The sequence below is a fragment of the Spinacia oleracea genome, chromosome 4, assembly GCF_020520425.1.
Source record: "Spinacia oleracea cultivar Varoflay chromosome 4, BTI_SOV_V1, whole genome shotgun sequence".
NCBI lineage: Eukaryota > Viridiplantae > Streptophyta > Magnoliopsida > Caryophyllales > Amaranthaceae > Spinacia > Spinacia oleracea.
In genome coordinates, this window is record NC_079490.1 from 139,875,826 (window position 1) to 139,885,244 (window position 9,419).

Consider the following 9,419-nt stretch of genomic DNA (forward strand, 5'->3'; position numbering starts at 1 on the left):
TTATCATGAATGGCCCACATAGCTGGTTAGTAAAACACATTATGCATCACGTAAACATTTGCAGCAATTAATCAAGGGCACCAATAATCTACCAATTATTCAGTCCTTATTAATTCTAATCAAGTTGTTTTAACCTTAAGGATTTGTAGACCTAATCAAGAGTTTATGACTAAAAGGGCTCCCACTTAAACCAATAAATTCATATGCTTTACTAATTTTAAACATAAAAAATGTATTTCTAGTCTAACCGGAAACATACAAATTTAATTAAAATTTAAAGCTCATATAAATTTATAATTGAATCCAAAAAGTTTAATTTAATTTCAGTCGTATTTAAATTAATTCATGATTTTAATTTTAGTAAAATAATTAGAATAAATAAAATTTATTATAATTACAATATTCAAAATTAAAATCCAAGAAAATAATTTAAATTATTAATTTTAAAATTAATTAAAATTACGTAGACTGAAAATTTCAAATTAAAATTTCAAAACGATCCAATCGCAACGCAACAACCCCACGCAACGCACGCCCATGGGCCACACGCACACAGCCATCGCTGGCCATGTGCGCACAGCCCATGCGCTGTGTCGCATCGCTGCTGCTACTCTCCTTCGCAAGACATCACGCGAGCTGGTGCTCGCTGCGCGCGCCAGCACTCGATGCACGCGAGCCATCGCTCACTGCGCTCGCTGCGCTCGCTCGCTAGTGCTCGCTGCGCGCGCTCGCCAGCGCTCGCTTTATGCGAGCCAGCGCTCGCTGCGCGCGCTCGCCAGCGCTCGCTGCGCGCGCTCGCCAGCGCTCGCTTTGTGCGGGCCATTGCTCGCTGCGTGCGCTCGCCAGCGCTCGCTGCGCGCGCTTGCAAGCGCTCGATCCTGCGAGCCATCGCTCGCTGCGCAAGGCATCGACGCTGGGCGTAGCACTCGTGGCACGCGAGCTTGCGCTCGCTGCGCGCGAGGCTCCGCACGCTTACGCGAGGCAGTGCGCTGTGGCGCAGCTCGCTTGCTGCCCACACGCGACTGCTGTGCCTTGCTTTCGCCCTCGCCCATTCGTCCATTGCTCACAGCCCACGACACAAGGCAGGGCTGCTGCCTTGTGCTCGTGCACCATGGCCTTGCTCATTGCATTCGTGCCGCATGGGCGACGAGCTCCCTTGCTCGTCGTCACACGCCCGCACTATACAACACCCCTTAAGGGTAACACGTAGCGTCCATTGCTTTGTGCGTGCAAGTTATATGAGCGAATCGCATAAAATTTAAAAAATTTATATTTAAAATTAATGACAAATTAATAAATAATATTAATTTCATAATTTTAGGGCGAAAAATCGAAAATTTATTATTCAATTGATTTCCGATTAACATGGATTCAAGTCTAAGTCATAAAAATTTAAAATTTATCATAAATTTACAATTTTTATGGTGGTTTTTAATCATAGGTATCTAATTAAATTATAATTAATTATGAAAATCAAATTAATTCTAAATTATTCTAATTTTCAACAAATTAATCATAATTACAAATTAGATTGCATAATTAACAAGGCTAGGCATTCAAACTTGTTAAACATATACAGTAGGTCAATCAAAAATTCAAGATTTATCAACAAGAATCGCAAATATTTAATTTAACATCTTAAATTTACGAAATTTTGCATTCGAAAAACTAAAACCTCCGAAAAGTCATAGTTAGGCTTCGAATTTGAGAATTCTGGGTTCGGCAGAAAAATACTCTTTTTGTCAAAATTTTAGAATGCCTTTTACATGCGGAATTGACACAAAAATCACTCGATTTGGATGAGTAACGAAGAAACAGCCGAAAAACTGCGTACGTATAATTAAATAAACGCAATTTGTAATTAATTAACAATTACGAAAATTAATCACCCCTTTTAATTCTTGCAAATTTGTAATATTTAACCATGTTCATGCAATTTTAGATTATGAAAATAATAAGAGGCTCGTGATACCACTGTTAGGTTATGATACATATGACAATTCATAAATCATGCGGAAAAACCATAAAGCCAGGAAAACATATTATTTACACATAATCATTTAGCATAGTTTTAGATGCATACTCTTTGTTGCGTGCCTTCCCTAGCTGCGCCCGAACCGAACAAGAACAAGTCTTTAGGACTCCAAGTGTCGTCCCTCTAGATAGTCCACAGCACGTCCGGATCCGCCTTAAGATTGACCAAATAGAATCGCCCTTAAGGTACTTAGAATTTTCGACACTTTATAGGCAATTGTATGACTGAATTTTGCTCTCAAAAACTCACTTTGAATACTTGAATGCTCGATGTAAATATGTGACCCTAGGCACCTATTTATAGAGTTATGGAAAAGGATTTGGAATCCTATTAGGATACTAATTTATTTAATTATAATCCTACTAGGACTCTAATTAAATAAAATAAATCTTTTAGGATTAGATTTAATCATATGACAAATTCCGGTAGCTTTAGGATTCGAGTAGCACACAAACACACACGCACGCACAGCAGCCCACGAGGGGCGCTATGCGCGCGCGCGCAGCCCGCGAGCTCGCAGCCCACTGCCGCAAGCCCACACGCTGCCGTAGCCTTGGCGCGCGCTGGGCCTGCCTTGCGGTGGGCCTGGCGCAGCCTTGGCTGGTGCGTTTGTGGCGCGCTGGCTTGCTGGGCGATGGCCCGGCTTCGTGCTGGGCCTTCGTCTGGCAGGCCTCGTCCGATGCTAATTCGTACGATACGCTTCCGATTAATTTCCGATTCCGGAATTCATTTCCGATACGAACAATATTCAATATTTCCGATTCCGGAATCAATTTCCGTTTCGAAAAAATATTTAATATTTACGTTTCCGGAATTATTTTCCGATTCCGATAATATTTCCGATTCTGACAATATTTCCGTTTCCGGCAATATTTCCCATTCCGGCAATATTTCCATTTCCGATAATATTTTCCGATACGTACCATGTTTCCGTTTCCGGCAACATCTACGACTTGGATAATATTTATATTTCCGACACGATCCATATTTCCGTTTCCGGTAATATCATCGTTTCCGGAGTATTCATTTCTTGCCTGTGACGATCTCAGCTCCCACTGAAACCAAGATCCGTCGATTCCGAATATCCATAGATGGAGTATTTAATGCCATTAAATACTTGATCCGTTTACGTACTATTTGTGTGACCCTACGGGTTCAGTCAAGAGTAAGCTGTGGATTAATATCATTAATTCCACTTGAACTGAAGCGGCCTCTAGCTAGGCATTCAGCTCACTTGATCTCACTGAATTATTAACTTGTTAATTAATACTGAACCGCATTTATTAGACTTAACATTGAATGCATACTTGGACCAAGGGCATTATTTCCTTCAGGATTAGCCCCATTAATCCTCTAATTTAGAAAATGAACCTAAGAGTACGTAACATATAGAGATTAGTTAACATACTCGTCGAATTATGTTAGGATATGTGTCGATCTCACTTATTATGGGATAAACGTACCTAAGTTTATTCAGCGCGTCTTATGTGTGATCAGACACACCATCAACTTGATGGTGTGACACGCACAACTAATAGAATAAAGTTATTGATGAGTGTTACTTGACTTTCTATATTGGTGTTACTTATACATTGCATTCGCTGTTACGTTTCTTGTTTTACTGCAGTTTTTTGAATTTCAAGTTAGAGGTTCCTTGTATATATAGACTTGTGTTACTTGATTTTCTATGCTGGTGTTACTTATATATTGTATTCGTTGTTACTTTTCTTGTTTTATTGCAGTTTCATTTTAGAGGTTCCTTGTATAGATCTATGTTACTTGACTTTCAATGATGATGTTACTTATTCGTTGTATTCACTGTTATTTTCTTGTTTTACTTCAATTTCTTGAATTTAATGTTCAAGGTTCCTTATATAGATTGATGTTACTTGACTTTTTATGCTGATGTTACTTTTAGTTATTGCAGTTTCTTCAATTTCATGTTAGAGGTTCCTTGTATAGACTGGTGCTACTTGACTTTCTATGTGGGTGTTACTTATATATTGTATTCGCTGTTAATTTCTTGTTTTATTGAATTTTCTTCAATTTCACGTTAGAGGTTCTGTGTATATATTGATGTTACTTTATTTTCTATGTTAATGTTACTTTATTTTCTATGCTTTAAATGCGCTTGGCTTATTCATAAGTGTGAACATGCCACACCATCAAGTTGATGGTGTGGCCGGTCACATATAAGATCTTGTTTATGCTTACAATTTTTTTATAACCGAGTTTTTTAAGTTTTAAAAATAAACCCAAATCGGTTATCGATAGGGTAATATCTTGTTCTTTTGGACTTTATTTCAGTTGCATTCAGTTCACTTCAATTCCATTCAGTTCAACTTCATTAAATTTAGTTCAACCAAATACAGTTCAAAGCCCCTAATAATAATTAATATCTATATAATTAAAGCAAAATGATGGTTAATGAGAGGTGAGAAAACTCCCAATACTCCCTTCTCACTTATGCCACGTCAATTGCCACATCATATTCACTAAAACGATAACTCATCAATCCACAACTTCAATCAAACTAGCAATAAAAGGAAAAATAACCATTCACAAAAAAGGAAATATCAAATTTTGTATTAAATAAATGTATTATAAATACAAAGATAAATAAGGAAAACTGATTTATTTATTTTTTAATTTTAAAATCAGGTTGTATATCCTCAGAATGGAAATTTGAATAACATAAATATAATGACCGCTTTCGAAATAAATCATCAAAAATTATGAAATAAATTGAAAATTAATTCGAATCATTCTAACAAAAAAGATACGTCATTTTTAATTCTGCATTTGATGTATATCAATTTAATAATTAAAAAAGTAGGTACTTCAGTCAAATGGTTAAACCATACAATTTATAACATACGCAACATTATTAGAATATGACATTTGTCTTAGGCATCTACCAACATTTCAATTGTCTAACATCATGAAATAAATATTTCTCATATATATATATATATATATATATATATATATCATTGATTTATTAATTTCATAATTACTCCCTATTTATGTTATTGCCATTATAATCTACAGAGTAAGTATTCTAAATCTAATGCACTATTATATTTACTTCCTAATTTTATAGAAACCCCGAGCATCAGCACGGGCCCATACTAGTTTTTCATTACTCCCTCCGTATTTATTTAAGAGATACACTTAGTCGGACACGGGTATTAAGAAGAACTAGGTTAGATCCCGTGCAACGCACATTTATTACTAAAATATTTTATTATTTCAATATAAATAAAAGATTTGTGATATTAGGAAAACGTAAAAGTAAAAAGAATATATATGAAAAAGTATGAATTCATATTGTATAAAATAAATATCCAAATAAGTTAAATATGCATATTAGTACAATAAGGAGTACAAAGTTAAGGATTATATAGTTGTATACTTACCACTTATTATTATTTTAATTAATATCCGTACTCACCGTGTATTGTTATTAGACTAACGTTAGAAATCAAAATATTATATAAATTAATTAAAAAGTTATAACAATACATAAATAAAATCAAATTGCAAATGAGAAAATAATATTGATTCATCTTTCCTCCAATAATATATCATGTACTACGTAGTTACATTTATGGCTGTGAGAAATAATTCCACTGACTTTCATTGATTGTGTATTGTCAGTATATATACAAACTACATGTTGTACAATAGCGTGATATGAGGCTATTAATTAGGAATCTAGTTAATACATAATATTTACAAAATAACTGCATATTCTATCAATGGTAATTCAATTATATTTTATTTCATTTTTATTGTAGTTTCCTTAAAAAAATGCAAAGTAAAATCTTTTAAAAAAAGTAAAAAAATATAAAAAAAATTGGCGGGAAAAAATCGCACCAGGAAATGACACGTGTCATTACTGGTGTCTCTTTTAGTATATAGTAATAGATAGATAATTGAATGAAATAAAATAATAAAGCAAGTGGGGTTGAGTATATATTTTAATAAGTAAATAAGTGGGGACCATGTCATTTTGGGGGTTGAAATGTGTGGTGGGTTTATGAAATTATTTGTTTAATAGGATGGTGGGTCATAGAATAAATTAGATGGTGGAGTTGATAAGTTAATAAAAATGGCAAGTGTATCTCTTAAATAAATACGGCCGGAAAAGACAAGTGTATCCCTTAAATAAATACAGATCGAGGGAGTATTTTTCTTTGCATTCACAAATCACAACCTACTTTTCTTGCACTAGTGGAAAAACAGTCATTTGCGTCGGTCATTTAAGCCCATTTGCGTCGCACATTGGTGCGACGCAACTGGCTGCGACGCAAATGAAAAAAGTCATTTGCGTCGCACATTTAGGCGACGCAAATGAGAGTCATTTGCGTCGCAGATTAGTTAACCTGCGACGCAAATAACTTTTTTTTAACATGCCAAAAAGTCATTTGCGTCGCAGTTTAGCTAAACTGCGACGCAAATGACTTTTCAATATGTTAAAAAAAAGTCATTTGTGTCGCAGATTAGCTAAACTGCGATGCAAATGACTTTTCGGCATGTTAAAAAAAAGTCATTTGCGTCGCAGTTTTAGCCAATCTGCGACGCAAATGACTTTTGGATATTCTAAAAAAAATGAGCTGCTGATTTTATTTAATCCAAAGATTAAATAAAATAAGTAGCTTTCAGTACAAGTATATGAGCATAAAAAAAAAAGTAAACTAGCTAGGTGAAAATTTCGACAATGTTTCCTTTGTAATTTGATCCTTCCCAATACCGGGAATGTTATAATACATTAATATATACCTGTCAAAACAGTTTACAACCCAATAAAAGGCAAATTCACCATAGATCAACCAACATGTTGATAACCTAACTACACTTTAAACATAAAAGTTTAAGTTAAAATTACAATGAACTAGCTAGCTAGAGATCGAGTTACAAAGGCAATGGACATATAAAATATATCGAATCAAGGTTATTTATTTTTCAACATCTAATATGTAAACAGGATCTTGCAACCAGACTCACAAGCTAGCAAGTGATCGTGAGTCCTGAATATATCCCAATAAGCCATATCAACCATTATGACTTCAGCAACATTTCTCTAGAACCACTAACACTAAGCTATACTGTAATAGAACAAAAGTAGAGCACACTGGTTGTAGATAACAGAATAGCCATGGTCATAAAAATTAACTAATATCTAAATTTTAGCACCAAGGTAATAAGTTTTACCGTATCATCTATACAGAAGCCTTTTGCCCATGTGATTAAAGTTCCAGAGTCAATGGATGTTTGCATTACAGGGAACGAAAAGGTAAAACCGAGTTCCCTTTCTCTACCACAAGGAAGTCGAAATTCTTCACCTTCTTGGGTAACAAATTTTGCAAGTTCACTTGCAATATAGTAAAAAAGATCCTGCCATCCATAGTTACTCGTGAGCATAAATTAATCTAACAAATGAACCAACATAACATGACATAAAACAGTTACAGAATCACGCACATCTGACGTTGAATAAACAACGTAACAAGTTTCCCCCGAGAATTTTTTCCCGCCTTTTTCAACATCCGGTCACGAGCTGCCACTAACGTAACTAGAACTGCTTCACTAGCAGTTCTCTGTATGACACCACCACCTTGTCCTGCAATACCATTTCAGATGGAATGAGTTTAAATTGCACACACTTAAAGTAAATTATAGAAGTAACATTCCTTCGACAGCCGTGTAAGACACTTGAACACGTATACTCTTAACACTTCTAGACAAGTCTTAGTAACATAAAATGTAGCTAGCTACATTGATTCAACCAGACTTACCAGTAAAAGGAAGTAATCAAGCAACTAGCACTCTGTTACAAATTAGTTGTAAATCCTGCAGTGATATTTGCGAAATTGGTACTGACTACTCAAGTTTCAGCAGCATTTATGGTAATTTTCAATCATTTGCAATTAAGAAAAACCCCAGCCAAACCAACCATTTCGGCAACTATTATATCACCATACAAAAACGGATCATTGGCCTAACATCAATAAAGATCAGATCTTATTGGCAGACCAGTTAGATTAATTAACTTTGTGTGATGTAATATGTAATGTATTAATTAACAGACATCCTACCCTTGAACACCAATACTATACTTAAAAGAAATTCTCAGAGCTAATGAGCATAAATCAAATAAATCTTCATAAAAGAACATTTCTTTAAGCAGTTTTTAATTTTAATTTTATTTTATCAAACATCTTATTCCCTAAATCATCGAATTATGAGCCACAAATCTATGATATTCTTATGAATTGACCAAACCACACCAAAACGGATCAAGCTTGAGATTGATTTCCAATCACAAAACTTGAGATTTTCACATTCAAATTCGTTCATCTCAAAATTTACAAGCATTCAAAATATATCGCATGAAAAATGCAACTAAACACGTATATGTAATCATCTAAAGGAATGACTATCTATTAGCAAATCTGTTGACAGTCCTAACCTCAGGTATCGAATGGAGAGAATTGAACAACCCATGCACCCAGACAAATAAGGGGAATAAAATCCATTGTGTGATAGCCAGTATAACTTACAGTTCTACTACAGGCCGTGCAGATGTTTGACGCATGACCAACAAGTGTCATCAGCGAAAATTGAGAGAGCGATCCTCGAATTTAATTTGGTGTGGAATTATATATACCAAGAGGTGCTAAGTGCTTCCACTATCACTTGAGCCTGAAGTTCAGCAGGTGCATACTTCCTGTACAGAATTCAACAATTTGTGTAGAATATAAATTAAAAAATGACAAGTGAAAAAAGAACAAGTCCACTCCAATGAAGTTAAACTACTCGGAGTGCATATGGTGAAAAAGCAACTGAAGGAAAAATAACATAAGTAAACATTTTCTAGACACAACAGAGGGACACATACTATGCTATATACAAGTTTCAATTGTATAGTTCTAACACGCACAACACCTAAAAGAGCCATTACATATTTACATGAGGATGTTTCAAAACCTGCCATTAAATTTACGCACTGAAATGATTAAGCTACCTCAGAAGAAAAATCCTTCTCCCTTGCATACATAAATAAAACCCAAAACACCATAAATAAAACTACATAGTTCATGACTTCTTTCCAATCAACAACCTTAAGTTACAAACTTCCAATTCAATTGACAAGTACATTAAATCCATCAAAAAACAATAAAATTCAAAACAACCAAAGCATTAGAATAAGCAGGTCTATAAGAGAAGTACCTGAATTAGAGTAGTAGAGTAGAATAAACATTGTATAGGTCGATGATCTGTAGAACAACCACTGCAAAGAAAAAGTCAGGAAATAAAAATAGAGAAAGAAGGTTAATTAGAAGTGAAGAGAGCGAAAGAGATAACCTTGAGATTAGTC

At 34.8% G+C, this 9,419-nt stretch overlaps 1 long non-coding RNA gene across 1 annotated transcript; it reads right to left on the minus strand.

Moving 5' to 3' along the window:
- Positions 1-7,082: 7,082 nt before the first annotated feature.
- On the minus strand, positions 7,083-8,794 carry LOC130471839 (uncharacterized). The gene is made up of 3 exons (XR_008932143.1): positions 8,602-8,794; positions 7,523-7,661; positions 7,083-7,435 (listed from the first exon to the last, which is right to left on the minus strand). It is a non-coding gene; the product is annotated as an uncharacterized lncRNA (long non-coding RNA).
- Between the last annotated feature and the right edge of the window lie 625 nt (positions 8,795-9,419).